Below are 22,184 nucleotides of genomic sequence, written 5' to 3' on the forward strand. Positions count from 1 at the left end.
ACGTGTCACATGCTTGCCAACAAGTGATTGAACAAAGTTTAAAAGGAGCACTCAAAAATAACTAATCATCTTGGATTATTCCATGAGAACAGGCTTTCATTTGGAATATCATCAGTCCCAGGTACCCTCCAAAGAACAATGAATAGTTTGACCCAAGGCAGGTATCACATAAGTTACTAGATCACATCCTGGTTACAGGAAAGGCAGCGAGGGAACTCAAGGGGAATCTAAGAAGTGAATGTCAATAATTCTGAGCACAATTAATGAAAAACAAGTTGCCTTTGCTGTGTTATAAGATAGCTGAAGGACTATACACAGATCAGGGGAAGGAGCAAGCAGGATTGGCTCCTCCTAGTCATCCAAACATGACAGAACCAAAGGTCTGCTGTGGACTATTTAGCTAATTTGGACTACATTTGAACTGTTATGTGAGATGCTGAATCACATGACATAGGGGAAATGAACAAGAAAAGAAAAAGATCCAATACAAGAACCAAAGCACCAGCTGATAATTTCACACATTCTAATTCATTATAATCCAATGAAGCCACTGCTGCTGTCCTGTGATGCCTTGCCATATGGTCAGTCCAGATGGAAAATAGAAATGAGCGGCTGATATCTTTCCAAGACAGCAATGCTACTTACAACTAAACAAAGAAGGCTTAGCTGTCATCTACAAAGTGAAGAAGTTCCACAAGCACATGTATGGCTGGGATTTGACAACATTAATGGACAGCAAGGCTCTGCAGTGTATTTTTGATGAAATTAAATGGACACATCCAATGGTCTCAGAGTACAAAAATAGGAATTAATACTGTCTGCAAATCATACCGTTCTGGTGTACTTGAGTGGACATTCGAAGCCATGGATAACGCATACCATGATGAGATGCTGCCCTGTAGCGTTGATATTTCAGTGCAACAAACACAACACAACGTATAAGAAAGTAACCCAGATGGGTCCAATTTGTCAATGCGGAAAGCATCGTAATGAATAATCCCTGATGAGTGATAATGATTAACAGACTAGGATAGTCCACTTTACACCTCCAGCTATTGGCTTAATAGTTTCTTTAAAAAAACTTTAAAAAAAACTTTATTTCATTGGTTTATATATTTTTCAAATTTACAGTAGGAAAAATGTGGTAGCCTCAGAACAGTCAGTTTTTATTCTGACATTAAGTATTGACATTATGTTTCAGAAAGCTCCATATCATATGCAGAGGAATAATAAAGAAGCCTGCTCATTTAACTTGCATTTGTTGGACCATCTCACAATGAATTGGAACTTTATGTAGTTTCTACAAGTTTGGACAAAGTGAAAGGTATTCTTAGAGAATGATGTTAAACGATATGAAACAATGACAGGTAAGAGGATATAAGGGACATGATCTAACTGAATGATACGAATAAGCTTAGTGACTATGAGCCAAAGACTCATAGCGTGTTGTCTCTACCAACATGCCTGCGATGTTGCTACAAGCAAACTTTTCTATGTACCTGTACCTCACCATACTTGTGCGCATGACAATAAACTCGACTTGATTTCAGGTGGAGTGCCGAGTACTGCACAAATACTGCAGGTTTGGAGGAGATTTTGCAGGTTTACATATTTTGTGGACATCTCATTCAAAGAAGGCTGGTCCATGAGAAGGAATGGAAGTTCAAGTGGGTATCTGATATTGCCAGGGAATAGAAGACATCCGTCATACAAGCCCAGGATTTGCAAAGACTCAGGGCATCTTTGGGAAGACGGAACAACATCCTGAAGGGGACATATTATCATTGTGGTAACACGCAGTATCCGGATAATGACTACAGACACAAAGTGTCACATTGCCATGATCATGATATCCACACCAGCTTCAATAGATAGCTTTAAAAAAAATCCAGGAGGGCTGTGTTGCTTAAATTGACGGAAGTCACTCTGCCAACTCATGCCCAATGGTTACGAGATGTTATGTCAAACCTAAATTTAGAGAAGATCCGTTGTTCAATTTCTGAATCTAACTTAGATTTTCAAACACTGGGGGGACCTTTTTTGAATTATTTTCAAAACCTTTGATTTGGTGACTAAAATACAGATATTGGCTGATATCACCATGTGTCAAGGGCTTTTCCTTGTCCTTTCCTTTATTAAACAGCTTCAGTCTTGGTACTGTGTTTAGATTTTTTATATAATAAAATTATTGCAATTTATTCGTTATTAATTAATTGTCATGTGTGATTCTTAATACAGAGTATTGTGATTTTAAGCATGATTTAACACAACATATTTAGTAGTATTTTTACCTTTTTGATTCATGTACTCTGTATTTTCTTTGCAGAATTAATAAAAAAATTATGTAAAAAAAACAAGTCCAGGGTAAACTCAGACTACCATGCAGTGTGAAGGCTATTGGGATGAATAGTGAAAGGCATTGTACAAATGATCTAGATGAGGGTGGTGATGATCTGGATTGATCGCATAAGCTGAAAGTCAAAGAACTGTAAATGCTGGAAACTTGAAATAAAACACATTTGTCACACATCTGGACGATTGCCTGATTTTGAAGCATCGTGAATGCCATCAGATATCAGAGTCATCGGCTCAATCAGATGACTAATCTGAGGCTTCCTCACCTTTTATTGCATCTGACATACTGAAGGGAAATACGTATCATGATGAGATGCTCCCCTCTACTGTTGATGTTTCAGTACAACACACACAACCTAATATATGAGAAAATAACCCACGTGGATCCAATTTGTGAATGAGTAAAGCATAGTTAATGAATAATGCCTTATGAGTGACAATGATAATAGATCATGATAGTCCACTCTGTGCCTCCAGTTGTTGGCTTAATAGTTTTTAAATTAACATTTTTTAAAATCTCTCTTTCATTAGTTTATTTTTCAAATTTACAGTAGGGAAGACGTGGTAACCTCACAACAGTCAGTTTTAGTTATGACAATAAATATTTTATTATATTTGGGAAAGCTTCATATGGTATGCAGGGGACTTCTGAATAATAAAGAAACCTACTCTGATAACTTGCTTTTGTTACACCGTCGAACAATGAGTTGAAACCTTACGTAGTTTCTACACATGTTTGGATACATTGAAGGCTACTTTATGATAAGGATGAATCATGATGTTTTTTTATTACAAAATAAACTTTAGTCATCATAAAAAACAAAATATATACTAGAATAAACAGTGCAAACCCTTTACATTTGTATACAGTTCATTCAGTAGTGTTCAGTACTTATTTTTGAAAACTATAGTACTGATGCCACTCGTGTGACTCCACGGAGTGATACTCCAGTCCAATGTTTACAATATTTCAGGGGCTTCCTCAACTGACCCTGCCCCTCCATGTCCAGTAGCGGAGGAACGTTAAACTGTAGTCCTTCCCCACCGAGCCCTTGCGTTGGCTGCACCCAGCTTCAGTGCGTCCCTCAGCACGTACTCCTGCAGTTTGGAATGTGCCAGTCAGCAGCATTCCCCTGTGGACATCTCACTGCTGGGAGACCAACAAGTTTCGGGCAGACCAAAGGGAGTCTTTCACCAAGTTGATGACCTTCCAGCAGCAGTTGATGTCCGTCTCTGTGACGTTGCTGAATGCTAGGATAGATTCTGGACCTTATTTGCCACTGCAGCTCCAACCTCTTCTGTTCTTAGGATGTGAATTGATTATCTTCCATCTTGTGATGGATTGCTTTAATTGCAGCCTAATTGCATTTAAACTGATGTTAGTTTATAATCTGCCATCTAGTGGTGAATCTTTATAATTACCACTGAGTGTGTCACCATTGATTTATTGTGGGCCATCTAATGGTGAACTTCAACAACTACAATCCTTAGAGACAGACATTCAAAGGATCTGGGTAAATAATAAAGTACTGGAGGCCAATGGTTCAATGCCTTGGTTAATAATGGACTTAATTCCAGCCCTTTCTGTTCATCCACATGGCCTGCTGCAAGTAGCATAATGACTCCTGGCTCTCTGTAGTCTTGAAACTGTGATCTGGACAAAACTCTTCCCAAATGTGAAAAAAAATTATCCAACTTCACTGCTTCTAGACTTGATTATTGTAAACCTTCCTGTTTGGCTTTCCTCAGTCTATTCTTCATAAATTTGAGCCCACCTGTTGTTTATCAAACCCACTTCACTGTGTTTGAGGACCTACATTGACTCTCAGTTACATGAAACCTTGATTTTAACACTATCATCCTTGTTTCAAAACCCTCCATTCTCTCAATAACCGCACCCTTCCTCCACTCCCTTCCAAATCATTGCAAGCTCATCCAGCCCAATGATTTTCTCAGATTACCGCACCCCTCCAATTCTGGCCTCTGGAGAATCCTTGGATTTAATCACTTTACGATGGGTAGCAATATTAAAATTTTTTAAAATTTTATTTACAGCGTGGTAACAGGACCTTCCGGCCCAACGAGTCCACGCCGCCCATTTTAAACCCAAATTAACCTACCCATACGTCTTTGCAATGTGGGAGGAAACCGGAGCACCCGGAGAAAACCCACGCAGACACGGGAGAACTTACAAACTCCTTACAGACAGCGACGGGAATCGAACCCCGATCGCTGGTGCTGTAATAACGTCGCGCTAACCGCTACGCTACCATGCCAGCTGCCAAGGTCCCGGGTTCTGAAGTTTCCACTGCAAACATTTGCCTTTCCACCTCTCTTTCTTCCTCTCAGAAGCTCTTTAAAGCCCAGCTTTTTGGGCCAACTTTCAGATACCGGTACAATCGGTATGCAAGACAAGTTTTTCACTGTGCCTCAGTACAAGTGACAGTAATAAACCAATACCAATACCAATACCTGGCATGAATATTGGTTTAGATAAAGCACCTGTGAAGCATTTTGGAATTGTTTTACCACATTAAAGGTGCTATTTAAATGGAGACTGTAGTTATTATTCCTGTTGGTGCTGAATTAATCTTTGCATTTCTCCCTGAACCAAGACCACCTAAAACAAATAGATTGGACATTCATCTGATGAAAATGTGCCTGGATTGAAGTAATCTATAGAAACAAGGCAACATGGAATTGGAATTGGTTTATTGTTGTCACATGTACCGAGGTACCGTGAAAAGCTTGTCTTGCATACTATTCATACAGATCAATTCATTACACAGTGCATTGAGGCAGTACAAGGTAAAACAATAACAGAATGCAGAATAAAGTGTAACAGCTACAGAGAAAGTGCAGCACAAGTAGACAATAAGGTGCAAGGTGATAATGAGGTAGATTGTGAGGTCAAGAGTCCATCTTATCATACTAGGGAACCATTCAATAGTCTTATAACAGCAGGGTAGAAACTGTCCTTGAGCCTGGTACATGCTTGGTATTGGTATTGATTTATTATTGTCACTTGTACCGAGGTACAGTGAAAAACTTGTCTTACAAACCGATCTTACAGGTCAATTCATTACTCAGTGCAGTTACATCGAGTTAGTACAGAGTGCATTGATGTAGTACAGGTAAAACAAAAACAATAACAGTGCAGAGTAAAGTGTCACAGCTACAGAGAAAGCACAGTGCAATAAGGTGCAAGGTAACAACAAGGTAGATCGTGAGGTCATGAGGTCATAGGTCATAGTCCATCTCATTGTATAAGGGAACTGTTCAATAGTCTTATCACAGTGGGGTAGAAGCTGTCCTTAAGTCTGGTGGTACATGCCCTCAGGCTCCTGTATCTTCTACCTGATGGAAGAGGAGAGAAGAGAGAATGTCTGGGGTGGGTGGGGTCTTTGATTACGTTGACTGCTTTACTGAGGCAGTGAGAAATATGGACAGAGTCCACGGAGGTGAGGCTGGTGTCCGTGATGTGCTGAGTTGTGTCCACAACTCTCTGCAGTTTCTTGCGGTCCCAGGCAGAGCAGTTGCCATACCAAACCGTGATGCATCCAGATAGGAAGCTTTCTGTGATGCATCAATAAAAATTGGTAAGGGTCGACTGGGACATGCTGAATTTCTTTAGCCTCCGGAGGAAGTAGAGGTACTGGTGAGCTTGATGATCATTCAATACTGTTTACCATATAGGACAGAAGAAACTGTTCCATTAAATATGTTCTTCATTTTTTTATCATAAATAATGTTTCAGGAATCTATTTTCACAAAAAGGCTGCAGCAAATCTGCAACTCACTCCAAAAAAACTAAAGATTGATATATTTTTTTATGAGAGATAGATATCAAAGGAAATGAAACAATGACAGGTAAATAGATTTGAGGAACATGATCTAACTGAATGATAAGAATAAGCTCAGTGTTAGGATGGCCTCCCCATGTAACTGGCCAAAGACAGAGGTGAAGCCTTCCCGACCATTTTCAGTCAAAAGTGAGAAGTGAATGATCCATTCTGGTTTCCTGTTGAAGGTTCCACATCACAGAAACCAATCCTGCAAATTCCATTCACTCCATGCAATATAATGAAACAGCTAAGAGCACTGCATACAGAAAAAAGCTAATGGTCCAAGTGGCATCTACACTCTTGTAATGAGGTATTTACTCCAGAACCAGGCATATTTCAACGCTGACATCTACTCAAAGATGTGGAATATTCCCCAATTATCCATTGTCCACAAAAAAAGCATTACATCCAAAGCAGCAAATGACTGACCCTACACTAATTCATCAGCAAAATGTTGTAGCCAGCCCCATTATGTGGCGCATGCTCACCAATGTTCAGTTTGCTTTGGCAGGGAACGCTTGCCCCAAGACCTCATTGGTACCCTGATCCAATCATTCACAGAAGTGCTGAAGTCCAGAGGTGAGGTAAACCCACTGCCCTAACCATCAAGGAGGGAGACTTACTTGTGAGAATGCAGAAGATGCCAACCTCATGGAGACCAGCCACAGAGTTGGAGGTGATGTCAGGTTTTAGAAAGTGACATGAGACAGGGGAGGTAACAGAATAGAAAGCAAGGCCAGGTGAGGACTTGCCCTACCTTTGTGGGTTAATAGTTCAAACTAACATAAAGACAAGATGATTAGTGGCACAATTAGTATAATTTAATTAAGGGGATAATTAGGAGCTGGATTTACAGGTAATTTTTTTCTACATGGATCACATATTAATTAAAGGAACAACAAACAATCTGCCAGAGGAACTCCTAATGAAGGGTCTCAGCCGAAACATCACGTCGACTGTCTGTTTCCCTCTGTGGATGTTGCTTGACCTGCTGAGTTCCTCCAGTGCTTTTATTTTTGTGTATTGCTCTGGATTCTAGCATCTGCAGAATTTTTTGTGTCTCTGCTGGAGAAACTCAGTGGGTTGAACAATATCTGTGGGAGGAAAGGAATTGCTGTTGTTTTGGGTCAAGACCATGCATCAGGACCTTGATGTTTGGTTTCCACTTAAAATGTGGAACATTCCTTCCCCCCCGCACCCTCCCCCCGCAAAGATGCTGCTCGACCCGCTGAGTTCCTCCAGCAGATTGTTTCTTGCTCCATATCTCAGCATCTGTGGTCTCTTGTGCCTTAATTAAAGGGGCTTGTTTTTAAATACAAAAGAAATAGGGCAGGGAAGCTCACTCCAAGGTGTCGTATGACATAGAGCATGTGGGAATTCCAAGATACTCCTTGCAGTATCGATGACCACATCTGCAGGAAGTGCTTCTGCTTTAGGCTGTTTGAGCACCAGCTGGAGACAATGGGGTGCATCCACAAAGTTGAGAGTTAGATGGCACAATTTTTGAAGTGGCCATCCTGCAGCTTAAGCAAACACAGTCACTGTGTTCCTCCACTCTTAGCAGTGTGGAGGAACAGAGGGATCTTGGGGTCCACGTCCATAGATCCCTCAAGGTTGCCACAGAGGTCAATAGGGTTGTTAGGAAGGTGTGTGGTGTGCTGGCCTTCATTAGTCAGGGTATTGAGTTCAAGAGCCACGAGGTGATGTTGCAGCTCTATAGAACTCTGGTTAGACCACACTTGGAGTATTGCGTTCAGTTCTGGTTGCCTCATTATAGGAAGGATGTGGAAGCTTTAGAGATGGTGCAGAGGAGATTTACCGGGATGTTGCCTGGATTGGAGAGCACGTCTTACGAGGATAGGTTGAGTGAACTAGGGCTTTCCTCTTTGGACAGAAGGAGGATGAGAGATGATTTGATAGAGGTGTACAAGATGATAAGAGGCATAGATCAAGTGGACAATCAGAGACTTTTTCCCAGGGCAACAATGGGTAACATGAGGTGACATAATTTTAAGGTGATTGGAGGAAGGTATAAGGGGAATATCAGGGGTAAGTTTTTTTACACAGACAGTGGTGGGTGCATGGAACGCACTGCCGGCAGAGGTTGTGGGGGCAGATACATTATGGACGTTTAAGAGACTCTTAGATAGATACATGAATGATAGAAAAATAGGGGGCTATGTGGGAGGGAAGGGTTAGATAGATCTTAGAGCAGGATAAAATGTCAGCACAACATTATGGGCCGAAGGGCCTGTACTGTGCTGTAGTGTTCTATATTCTATGATGGGATGGGTGACCACAGATGGGGCAAAGGAAGCAGGCAGGTAGCTAGGTGGCCTTGCTTAGGTGGTAGGCAGGTAGAGGGAACCTTACTCCACTACTGTTTTGGTGAGGGTGAATACTCCTCTGGAGAGGACTGACAGAGCTAAGGTTACAGCCCTCTCGGTGGCTCAGCTACACAAGATGGGAGAACCAAGAATCCAAGGGAAATAATGGTAGGAGAGTGAATAATGAGAGGAATGGTCAAGCACTTCTGGAGCTATAGACAAGAGTCCAGGATGGTGGGTTTCCTCCCCGGTTTCGGGGTCAAACATGCCTTAGAACAGGGCATTTTGAAGGAGGACAATAAACAGCCAGAGGTCTTGGTTCACATTGTTACGAACAACATAAGTAAAATCAAGGATGAGGTCCTGCAACTTGAATTTAAGGAGTTAATTACCAGATTAAAAAACTGGACATCCAAGGTTGTAATCTCTGGATGAGGTCCAATGCCACGTGTGGACACAGAAGGATAGGATGGATGAATGTTTTGCTGAGGAGATGGTCCATGAGGGAAGCTTTTAGATTTCTGGATCACTATCTGTGAAAGATAGGATCTGTACAAGCAGGATAAGTTGTGTGTGAAATGGAACAAATGCAACACTTTGGTAGGGTGGTCTGCTTGTGCTTTTGGGAGGGTTTATGTTAATTTACCGGGGGAATTTGGTGCAGAGTTTGAGTACAGAAGTGGATAAATGACAGCCAAATATAGAAGCAGAACTAAATCAATCCAATAGGCAGAGCACACATATATCTAATAAGACCCATGGGAGGTATGCCAGGTTGGATCGTATCTATTTTAACACAAGTAGACTGACAAGGAAGGCAGACGAACTGAAGGCATTGATGTGAGAAGGTGATATTGTTGCTATCAGGGAGAAGTGGTTGAAATATGGGCAGGATTAACAGTTCAAGATTCCATGGTATAGTATATTCAGCCATGACAAAGCAGTTATAATAGAGAAAATGGTATTGCGATATTAATCAAGGAGTCCATACCTCTTTAAGAAGGGAGTGCATCCTAGGAGGTTTTTCAAATGAACCCCTATGATTGAGCTTAAAACCAAAAACATAGTAATTATTTTGCTGTAGTACATTATAAGCTTCAAACAGTCAGTGGGAGATGGAGCAGCAAATATGTAGATAAGTCATATAGAAGTATAAAAATAACAAAGGTAATAGTTGCAGGGGATTTCAAGTTATCCAGTATTAATTGGGACCACCTTAATGTGAAAGGATTAGAGGGGCAAAATGTTTAAAGTGTTTGGAGACCTTTTTGAATTAGTTTGCAGTAGACCTCCCAGAGACGAGGTGGTACTGGATATAATCTTTAGGAATGTAGCCAGTTAAGTGGAGGGAATGTCAGTGATCTCTTTGGAGACCATGACTATAACTCCATAAATTTTAATATGAAGAAGGATAAGGATGGACTGGAAATTAAGATCCTGAATTGGGAGAAGGCTAATTGAATTTGATAAGATGTGACCTGGCAAAATGGATCCGGAGAGGCTACTTACAGAAAGTCTACAAGCAACCAGTGGGTGTCATTCAGAAAGTAAACAGTGAGAGTTCAGAGGTAATGTGTTCCAATCAGGGTGAAAGGTAAGGGACCCTGGATGTCAAGGGGTATTGATTGTTCGATAAAGGAAGGAAAGCTAGGGTTAGACAACTGAAAACAGGAGCAGCTGTACAGGAGTATAGAAAATGTACGAGACACTTAAAAAATTAATTAGGAAGATGAAGAAATGGCATGAAATAGCACTGGTGGGCAAGTTTAATGAAAAACCCAAAGTATATTCTAAGCATATTAAGAGCAGGTGGGTAACCAGGGAAATAGAAGGCCCATTAGGGATCAAAATGAAAATTCAGTACATTGAGCCACAGGATGTAGGTGAGGTCTTAAATGAATACTTCTCATCTGTATTTACTACGGAGAAGGACATTGTAGTTGGTGAGTTTAGGGAGGGGAATGGTGGAATTCTAGAACAAATTGTCATTGAAAAAGAGGTTTTAGATGTCTTAGCGGACTTAAATTTAAATAAGTATCCAGAGGCTTATGATGTGCATACCAGGTTGCAATGGAAGGCAAGAGAGGAGATTGCTGGGGCGCCATATTTTTAAATCTTCTCTGGCCATAGTAGAGGTGTCAGGTGAGTTAAGGACAGTGAATAAGGTACCTCTATTCAGGAAGGATAGCAGTCAGGTAATTATAGGCCAATGAGTCTAACATCAGTGGTAGGGAAATTATTGGAAAAAGCCCTGAGAGACGGAATTAATCTGCGCATGGAGAGGCTTCAGGTGGCAATGGTGGAAGGTAGAATGACATCAAGATGAAGATGTGAATAAATAGTTAGCAGATCAATAGAAGGATTAACACTTCAACAGATTGATCAATTGCGTGGAAAGATGTATGCTTAAATATACAGAGTATGAAGATAAAGTTATACAGGATACTTAAAAATATTTGCAAACGTATTTTCAAATACGCCGCACAGTGGCAGAGCTAGCAGGGCTGCTGCCTCATACTTCCAACAACCTGGGTTCAATCCTGATCTCCAGTGATGTCTGTCTCACAAAATGTGCAGGTTAATAGGTTAGTTGCCCACTGTAAATTGTCCCTAGTGTGTGGGTGAGTGGTGGAATCTGGGAGGTGGAGGCAGTTGAAGGGAATGTGGGGAGAATATAATGGGATAGGATAGGATCAGTGTAAAACTGGGGCTTGGTGGTTGGCATGGACTTGGTGGGATGAAGCACCTGTTTCTGTGCTGCATATCTCTATGACTCTATATGAAGACATAAAGACATTAACCCAAATGATCAGCAAATAAAGTTACCAGCAGATGTAGCCGATATCACAAATACACCAATGACAAGAATGACCAATGACAATGGCTGAGAATTAGCTTGGAAAATTGGAGTGAGATGTTCAGCTTAGATGCAAATAATTTGCAACCAATCAAAAAATATGTGCCAGCAATTGTGAAAGCATGGGACATAGATCACAAAGATTTTGTTGAGAAATATACCATACGCCAGTATTGTTGAGCTAAACCAGCAAAGACACTTTTGGGGAGTTGGAAATAGCCAACCGAATCTTTTCAAAGAGTAAATGGTGGTTATCATGAGAAGGGATCAATAATTTCTTAGCGGTCAGAGATAGTCACGTGAAATAAATTGTAGTGAGATGTGTTGAGTTCTCTACTATCATAAGGAAAGAGTGCCAGCATCTTTACTTTCTTAGGAGGTTAAGGAGTTTTGGCTTGTCACTGAACACTCTAACAAACTTCCACAGATGTGCTGTTAAAAATGTCCAGACTGGTTGCATCATGGTCTGATACAGCAATTCGAATGTGCAAGAATGTAAGAAGCTGCAGAGAGTAGTGGACTCTGCCCAACGCATCGCAGGCACATCCCTCTCCACCATCGGTAGTATGTACAGGAGGCACTGCCTCAAGAAGGCAACATCTATCATCAAAGATCTCTACCATCCAGGCCATGCCATCTTCTCACAGTTACCATCAGACAGGAGGTACAGAAGCCTGAAGTCCCACAACACCAGATTCAAGAACAGCTACTTGCCTTCAACTATTTAGTTCTTCAACCAACGGGCAAAACCCTAATCGCTCCAGTTTAGCAACACTATGACCACTTTGACTACCTTGCACTAAAATGGACACTTTTTTTATTCTATTCGTGTTTTTTTTCTTGTAAAAATTGTGTTTTATGTTTACTTTATGGTTTCTTGTGAATGCTGCTTATATGATTCTATGTGCCTGTGATGCAGCTGCAAGTAAGTTATTGCAGCTGTGCAGACAGGTACTTGTTTATATGACAATAAACTCACCTTTGACTTTGACTATCACATCTACTTCCTCATATCATGGCTTAGTAGAACTAGTCTGGGATAATGTTCAGTATTGTTTAATTATATGTGAATACTTTATGAAGCAACATGGTATTAGGTGCATGCTTCTTGACCCAACATCAAACAGAACAGCTGAGAGATTGTTGACAATTGTAAGAGAACCTCTATAACCAAAGTTTTACATGGATTCTCAGAATTGTCAACGAGACATGGACTCACAAAATTTTTTTGTCAACTGCTGAATGACACCCACATCCCACAGCCTGTGAGCTACTAATGAATAAAGTATGATTGACCTTGGATCAGCCAAGTCTTGAGGAAAGAGTGAAATAGGTATAGGTGAGGCAAAAAATGTATGGTTTGAGTCAGAAACAGCAGTTACATATGGTTGCCATATGGTCAGCCCATCTAATACATGCCGACCTGATTTTCTGCCTAGTCCCATCTACCTGCACCTGGACCAAATCCCTCTGAACACCTCCCATCCATGTACCTGTCCAAATATCTCTTAAATTTTACAATTGAACCTGCATCCACCACTTCCACTGGCAGCTCGTTCCACACTCACACCACCCTCTGAGTGAAGTAGTTCCCCCTCAGATTCCCCTTAAATATTTCACCCTAAACCTATGACCTCTAGTTCTAGTCTCACCCAACCTGAGGGGAAAAAGCCTGCATACATTCACCCTATCTATACCCCTCATAATTTTGTATACCTCAATAAGATCTCCCCTCATTCTCCTGCACTCCAGGGAATAAAGTCCTAACCCTATAACTCAGGTCCTCAAGTCCCGGCAACATCCCTGTAAATTTTCTCTGCACTCTTTCAAGCTTATTGATATCTTTCCTGTAGGTAGGTGATCAGAACTGCACACAATACTCTAAATTTGGTCTCACCAATATCTTGTACAACTTCAACATAACATCCCAACTCTTGTACTCAGTGCCCTGATATATGAAGGCCAATGTGCCAAAAGCTCTCTTTATGACCTTATCTACCTGTGATACCACTTTCAAGGAATTACAGATCTGTATTTCCAGGTCCTTTTGTTCTACCACACACCTCGGTGCCACACCATTCACTGTGTAAGTCTTACCCTGATTTGTCCTCCCAAAGTAAAATATTTCACACTTGTCTGCATTAAATTCTATCTGCTATTTTTCAGCCCATTTTCCATGCTACACAGTTCAAAAAATACAACTTGCATAGCAGATTTCCAACAATATGTAATTTTCCATTTTTGTTAAATAATCCAGCTGTATTAAAAGTTCAACTTTTGCCATTTTTGTGATAAAATAATTGAAATAGGAAATATTGTGAAGCAATCTTGCACTATTTTCTTAACATCTGTTTATCCTGTCTAAAAATGCTTTGAATGACTTCAGAAAGGCTCTGTTAGTCTTTTCAGTCTCCTGCCACCTGCATTGTTTCTCCTGCAACACAATTGGAAAGCAGAGTTAGTGCTATATATACTTGTGTATCTCTATATATGTTTGAGTGAAGATCAAGATCGGGCTCACAAATGCAATATGTCAGCAGATTAAGACATTAAATTTCATTTTATTAAATTGTGAGGTGTGCACACAACAATCAAGGATAGTATTTACTATCCTTAACAACACTTGAGAAGGTGTTGATGAGACATATTTTGAGCCATCTCAGATCTTATGATGAAGGGACTCCCACAGTGCAATTATGTGAGATGTTCTGGGTCACAGATCAGTCACACTCTCCAGTCCTGTAGTGCATTATCTGATTTTATTGCTTAAGTGCAGTTTCAGAAGAAACTGAGATTTATGCTTGCTCTGTACTAAGATGACATTTCACTTGCTATTTAGATCTCTACCTTTGGATTGAGGATGATAGAAAATTGTTCACTAATTCTGAAAAATGTTGTGGAGTTGGATATCTTGAGATCCTCCAAATTCTGGTTATTGTGATACAGTATATAGAGAGATCAGGCAAGCCATCAGAACCTAAGGGAGGAAATTAACTAAAGCTTAACCTCTAAGTACAGAGCAAAGCCTTGAGGAGACCTTGGAGTTGACTTGCATCTCAAGTGGAGGTTTGGAATTTTCAGAATGCTCCCAAGGCAGTGGTGATAGATTTGAGATGGAGTGACCTCCACTGAAGCTTTTTACGGAGGGAAAAGGATGAATTTCCTCAGGAAAGCCTGACATCATCAAATCACACCACTACCCCCCCCCCCCAACTCTGAACAACCCTACCCCATTCCCACTTCCTTATGTCCCACGAGCAAGACTTCTTCATACCAAGTCATAGGAGAAGAGGCACATGTTCTATCCAGACTCCCCCACAACCAGAAATTTATCAAGTTATCCAGAATGAAATGGAATTTTCACCATAATTCTCCCTTTGAATATGAGGGTTTGATTTCAAATCTCAGCCTTTCAAGAGTAAAATTTCCTGATGTTCTTTCATATCCATGAAAATATCACAGAGATTCTGCTTAAAGCAGACCAGTGGACCTGACCCACCAATGTCATCTCCCAAAAAATTACTCCCTGGTATTCATTGTGTTTAAATAAATGATCATTAAAAAGAAAAAAAAATTACCGGACAATTGGAAGTAACTTCTTGCAATCTCTTCATGTTGCTTATGGAAAGTTCAATGAAAGCTGTAGGCTTTGCTATTTGTGCTACTTTTTCCAATTCTCTGATAAAGAGTAAATGTGTTCTCCTTGGGCAGCGTGACACCTAATTCAAGGATTGAAAATATATAATTAAACAATTTAGAGTAAATCCTCATAAACGCAACATCATATCCACAATCAAAAGCTATGTTGAATTATAAAGAGGATGGAATGAATATCACTCTGCAGTTGCTAATAGCCAGGGCACAGTGCAATGTACCATTACAAATCTCGAGATCTACTATGGGCAGACACAGTAGTGTCGCAGTAAGCGTAACCCTATTACAGCACCAACGACCCGGGTTCAATTCCGGCCACTGTCTGTAAGGAGTTTGTACGTTCTCCACGTGTCTGCATGGGCTTCCTCCTTGTGCTCCGGTTTCCTCCCACGTTCCAAAGACGTACGGGTTAGGAAGTTGTCGACGTGCTATGTTGATGCCGGAAGCGTGGCGACACTTGCAGGTTATCCCCAGAACATTCTATACATTTCACTGTGTGTTTCAATGTACATGTGACTAATAAAGATATCTTATCTTACAATGCCTTCTCAGAATGTCTCCAAGCACTTTATAACCAATGAGTTACCTTTGAATTTAAAGGGCAAATACAGCCAGGTTTCAAAAAGTAACAAACAAAACAATGACCACGTAGTCTTCAATTTTCATTAATAGGAAGTGGAATATTAGCCAGAAAAATATTATTTTAACAGTGTACTTCAAGACTATTTACATCCACCTAAGAAATTTCTGAGTTGAAAGGAAAAATCTTCAGCACTCATTCAGGATTGAACTGAAAAAGTGGAAGTCATTGAAAAGTCTAAAAAAAAGTGTTTGAAATCTGAAATAAAGCAGAAAATGCCAGAGATACTCAGCAGGTAAGCAGCAATGAAGAGAGAAACAGAGTTAATGATTCAGAGCAATGATCATCCATCACATCCACTGTTAACTCTGATTCTCTCTCCACTGCTGCTGCCTGACTTGCTGAGTACTTTCAGCACTTATTGTTTTTAGTTGAAGTACAAGTCACGTGCTCAAGTCATGGTCAGAGCTTAAAACAGCAACGCTTTGATTTAATTAGTTTGGTTCTAATTAGCCACATTAGCTTGAAGAATGCTTTTATTTAACCAAAGAACTGTAATTTTGCACAAATTTGCATGAAAATACAATATATTACTTGGCAAATTTTCATCTTCATGTTTCAAATTAATTGAAAATCAGGCAGCTCCCATAATAGATGGTTGATACTCAAAGCCAAGATTGAATGGGAAGCTGCTAATCATCCCATTAAATACCATTGATCCAAATGTCAAATCATTTAAATATCGTAAGCTCAAGCAGAAATAAATGCAACTCCACAAAAATCTGTTACAGGTGTTATTGTGAAGGATTTGTGAAAATCTACAGCAACATTTTGTAACATTGTCATGAATCTGTGAACAAATTCCCTCCCATATTAATAAAGTACTTCCATCAATAAACATTTCGTATCATTTTGATTTCAGAACTGAAAACTGAAGGAAGTATTAATGCAAAGACATGATACATTTTAAGTCTTTCAACCAAAACAATAAGCCCTGTCCATTCAAACCTCTAGCCAATTTGAGCAGACATCTTCCTTTTTTTTAATTTAAGTCAATGGTACTCCAGATTTTAGTAGAAATCTTGTTTCACATATTCTCATTGCCGATGTTCAATCTCATAGTTCCATAGCAATAGTTATAGAATCATAGAGTTATACTTCACAGAAAGCAGGCCTTCGGCCCAACTCATCTATGCCAACCAAGATGTCTGTCCAAGCTAATCCCACTTGCCCGTGTTTGGGCTCATAACTCTCTGAATCTTTTCTATCCATGTACCTCTCTAAATGTCTTTTAAACATTGTCACTGCCTCTATAGCTCCCCCTGCCAGCTTGTTCCAATATACCCACCACCCTCTGTGTGAAAAAGTTTCCCCTCAGCTCCCTTTTAAATCTTTCCCTTCTCACCTTAAGTCTTTGCCCTCTAGTTTTCGACTCCTCTACCCTGGTCATTGAGTTTATGCTTTTTCCTTCATTTTTCTGTGTGACCTGAAAAGTGATTTGCTGTAATTTAACTGTTGTTGGCATTCACTGCACTATGCAGATCAGCATGCATTGAAAGAGTCGAAAGGATTAAGTCATTAGTTTTTCTGCTGATCCTGCATTTTGTCGAAGTTGTTTTTCACAGGGAAAGTTGGCCTTGATCCATGATGCTTGAGGCTTGAAGCTTGAAGCTCAGGCAGATCATTTTGTCCAGTACAAGAACATCTTTGGTTGATTTGGATGCACTAATTAACTGTTGCTGAAGAATCAGATGGAGGCATTTTCAACCATCAGCTCTTGCCAGGTAGAAAAGTGCTCTATGGTGACTAATCAGTCTCAATATCATTGCATAGAAATATACAGAGCTGCTGTGGTGGAGGAAGGCAGCTTTGGTTTGTTGCCAAGACCTATACTTAAATAGCAGCGGAACAAGATATTCTGCTCTTTTCTCAGAAAATGAGTGTTTTGGTTCTGGTAGGTTAAGCTTTCCATGTAGGGTATGATGATTTGAAATGAGATTAATTGCTTGAGTTTAAAGTAAAAAGATAGTTTTGTGCGTGGTTCTGTGATTTATGCATGTGACACAGTGGCACGGTTAGTAGAGCTACAGTTTCACAGTTGCAGTGACATGTTTTAATCCCATTTTCCGAATGCAATTTGCATGTCCTCCCTGTGACTTTGTGGGTTTCTCCCATGAACACATTCGTCCTATATCCCAAAGACTTCTGGATTGGTGTTCGAATTCTGGCTGCTGTCTGTAAGGAGTTTGTACGTTCTCCCCGTGTCTGCGTGGGTTTTCTCCGGGTGCTCTGGTTTCCTCCCACATTCCAAAGACGTACAGGTTAGGAAGTTGTGGGCATGCTATGTTGGCGTCAGAAGCGTGGCGACACTTGCAGACTGCCCCCAGAACATTCTACACAAAGATGCATTTCGCTGTGTGTTTCGATGTATGTGTGACTAATAAAGAAATCTTATCTTATCTTATAATTGGCCACTGTAAATTGCCCCTAGTGTGTGGGTGAGCAGTAGAAGCTGGGGTTGGGGGCAGGGATGGGGTGAGTGGTGAATGAGAACGTAGGGAGAATTAATACGATTTGTGTAAATGGGTGCTTGATATTCAGCCTAAGAATAATATTACCAGATTTTAAGTAAAGCTCTTTTTTATTTCTAAAGTCACTACCTTAAGTTGTCTATTCCAGTTTGAATCCTGTTGGACTACCAGAAGCTAAGACCATAGGTCTTACAATAGCAGCACCCAAACAGGTTTGCTTTCAGGATAGACAATAGCAAAGAGAATAGAGAGGCTCGTAGGGGTGATCACAGATGGGAGTGAAACAGTATACAGTGGCATGCAAAAGTTTGGGCACCCCTGGTCAAAATTTCTGTTACTGTGAATAGCTAAGTGAGTAAAAGATGACCCAATTTCCAAAAGGCATAAAGTTAAAGATGACACATTTCTTTAATATTTTAAGCAAGATTACTTTTTTTAATTTCCGTCTTTTACAGTCTCAAAATAACAAAAAAAGGAAGAGGGCCCGAAGCAAAAGTTTGGGCACCCTGCATGGTCAGTACTTAGTAACACCCCTTTGACAAGTATCACAGCTTGTAAATGCTTTCTGTAGCCCGCTGAGAGTCTTTCCGTTCTTGTTTGGGGGATTTTTCCCCATTCTACCTTGCAAAAGGCTTCTAGTTCTGTGAGATTCTTGGGCCGCCTTGCATGCACTGCTCTTTTGAGGTCTATCCACACACTTTCAATGATGTTTAGGTCGGGGGACTGTGAGGGCCATAGCAAAATCTTCAGCTTGTCCCTCTTAAGATAGTCCATTGTGGATTTTGAGGTGTATTTAGGATCGTTATCCTGTTGTAGAAGCTATCCTCTTTTCATCTTCAACTTTTTTACAGACGGTGTGATGTTTGCTTCCAGAATTTGCTGGTATTTAATTGAATTCATTCTTCCCTCTACCAGTGAAATGTTCCCCGTACCACTGGCTGCAACACAAGCCCAAAGCATGATCGATCCACCCCCATGCTTAACAGTTGGAGAGGTGTTCTTTTCATGAAATTCGACACCCTTTTTTCTCCAAACTTTCCTGCATCCTCACCACAAAATTCAGCGTCAGAAGTTTGCAAAGGAACATCTAAACAAGCCTGATGCATTTTGGAAACAAGTCATGTGGACTGATGAAGTTAAAATAGAACTTTTTGGCCACAATGAGCAAAGGTATGCTTTTTGCAAGGAAGAATGGGCAAAAATCCCCCAAACAAGAATTGAAAGACTCTTAGCTGGCTACAGAAAGTGTTTACAAGCTGTGATACTTGCCAAAGGGGGTGTTACTAAGTACTGACCATGCAGGATGCCCAAACTTTTGCTTTGGGTCCTTTTCCTTTTTTGTTATTTTGAAACTGTAAAAGATGGAAATAAAAAAGTAATCTTGCTTAAAATATTAAAGAAATGTGTCATCTTTAACTTTATGCCTTTTAGAAATCAGGTCATCTTTTACTCACTTAGCTATTCACAGTAACAGAAATTTTGACCAGGGGTGCCCAAACTTTTGCATGCCACTGTATGCAGGCTAAATAGTATCAATACACTGACCAGGATTAATGAAAGCCATCTGGTTGTTAGCATACTAAAGACAGATTGAATCTGGTGATTGGAAAAATATTAAGTTGTGTGAATCATTGGAAGATAGTGTTAAATCAATTCCTACATGAATTAGAGGAGGGAAGAGAAAGTAAGAAAAAGTAGGAGGTGTAAAATCTGTGGAAAGATGAGGTATTAAGGTGCAATCCCTTGAGAGACAGTGTGTCAATGATCAATATCATGATGACTCTTTAGCCTATGGAGTGAAGGATCAAAGCCAGAGGACTGAGGAGAAAGACAGAAGTAGATTTAAAGGTGGTCTTTCAGCGACTGCAGAGAGCTACAAGAGGGGAGTGTGAATTGAAGGGTGATCTTTCTCAATGAAGAAGGAGAATTAAAGCATTAGAGGCTAAATGGCAAGTGTCAAGAGGCACAGTGTGTGCAATGACTCTCTGGAAGAGAGGACTCAAGAGCAAATGGTTCCCAAACATGAACTAGAATTCCTTAACAGAGAAAGTTGTTCATTATGAGTTGGAAGAGTTGAAAGTACCCATGGGAAGTTGATGGTCCTGGGGAAACAGGATGACCCTTGCCTATAATACCAATGAGAGGACGTGTGATATAAGCAGGTAGGATCTGCCAACTGGAGAGAGAACTTGACATTCCTTATTACCACAGAAGACATTAGGAATATGTCGAATGACCTAAAAAAGTGAGAACAAGTGGACAACTAGATGAATGCTAGAAGCTTTACTTATTATTTTTCACCGTCAATCTAGTGTGTCTGTGGGACTGCCACTAGAGAAAAAGAGAGGTAAGAGAAGCCACAAAAACCAAGCCATGGGCCACAGAATGTGAGGCATATTTAAAGTTCAATGCAAAGTTTTCCAAGGACCTTCTAAGCATCCTGAACATTATCCAGATCACAGAAGTCAACATATATACAAATGGTAGCAGACATTCTTCCTGAAATAATTCTAGAAGATCTGCAAGACAGATCCTTGGCACACTGACATCACATATGCTATTATACTAATGGGAAGCTCCAATGCTTTGATCTGAAAACTAACTAAATACGGGGTTTGGAGGAAAATGGCATTGTGCTTTCAGATGCATCAAGCAGCTAAGAAAGGCAAAGAAGTATCAGTAAACCAAACCTGAAAAGGTGCTCACTGCGGAGAATGAGGCACATCCCAATCATATGTCACACATAAATGGAAAGAAGGATAGGAAAAGAAGGATGACTGAAAGGGAAAGGTTGTAATGTGGCAAGTCCAAACACATTGACTGGGATTGTAGAGCAAATATTATAATTTGATCCCTGCGGAGGATCAAAGATTAGAAAATGAGAAAAGTTGGAGGCTGTTTGTGTTTTGTTGACATGGGTTGCGTGACCTTTTGTGCTTGCATGATGAATCATTTACAGTGTTCCTTTGATTTAAAGCCTTAAATCTTAAACATCTCCTCAATATGTGTTTTTATATTCTTTTTCCGGCTTAACACTCGAGAGTCAGTCATAATTTGGTTCTGAACTAATTTAAAATGTGTGACTGCTCAGTGAGTTTTAAGATATGTGGACTTTGGCAAATTTTGAGGTTCTTTTGAGTCTCACAAAAGAGAGAGGCAGAGAGAATGAAGAAGTGAAAAAGCTGACAAGTGCCTGTTAAATCACTTTTGAGAAATGTGGAAAGGGTGTGCAATCTAGATTCTATGATTAAAAAAATATTCCCTTGAAAACATTCACTTTTCCCTAGGAAACAGTCAAACTTTCATTGTTTGGAAGTTTGGCTTCAACAAGATGAAGGAGACTGCAGATGCTGAAATCTAGAAAAAAAAGAATGATGGAAGAACTCAGCTGGTCAAGTAGCATCTGTGGAGGCAGAAGGCTTAAGTCATTGTTTCAGGTTGAGACCCTGCATCAGGGCCGACAGAAGAGGAGACATTGCCAGTATATAGCAGTATGGAGGGAGATGGGATAGAGGTTGGTAGGTGATAGGTGGAACCAGGTGGGGAGGGGCTGATGTACAGATGGAATCAGGTGATGGAGGGAGGATGGAAGAAAGGCTGGTAGGTGATAGGTGAAGCCAGATGGGGGGGGGGGGGGGGGGTGGGGGAGGAACGATGGTCAGATGGAACCAAGTAGGGAGAGAGGGATGAACAAAGGGAGAAGAAAACGAGGTAGACAGAGTGTGTGTGGGAGGAGAGCACCAGGGATATGGGTTACTCATAATTGGAACATTTCGTGTTCATAGGGTTGTAATCTGCCCAAGTGGAAAATGAGATGTTGTTCTTCCAATTTGAGTTTGGCCTCTCTGTAGCAATGGAAAAGACCATGGACAGACAGGTTGGCATATGAGTGGGAAGGAGAGTAAAATGGCATTTTGCAGGGCACTTGCGTTCTATCTGCAATGGCTATTTCAAGCTTCCAGTTGTATGTCATATTAACTTTCCTTTCCACTTTTTTGAATATTTTATTGTTTCCTGGGAGCATTCATTTAGGAT

General features: G+C 40.4%; 1 long non-coding RNA gene across 1 annotated transcript; it reads right to left on the reverse strand.

The window, feature by feature from the left end:
* Window positions 1-13,593: 13,593 nt before the first annotated feature.
* LOC127569943 (uncharacterized) lies at window positions 13,594-17,136 on the reverse strand. The gene is made up of 3 exons (XR_007956267.1): window positions 17,024-17,136; window positions 14,963-15,103; window positions 13,594-13,818 (listed from the first exon to the last, which is right to left on the reverse strand). It is a non-coding gene; the product is annotated as an uncharacterized LOC127569943 (long non-coding RNA).
* Window positions 17,137-22,184: the final 5,048 nt, after the last annotated feature.

Source organism: Pristis pectinata, chromosome 4 (assembly GCF_009764475.1).
Source record: "Pristis pectinata isolate sPriPec2 chromosome 4, sPriPec2.1.pri, whole genome shotgun sequence".
Taxonomy (NCBI): domain Eukaryota; kingdom Metazoa; phylum Chordata; class Chondrichthyes; order Rhinopristiformes; family Pristidae; genus Pristis; species Pristis pectinata.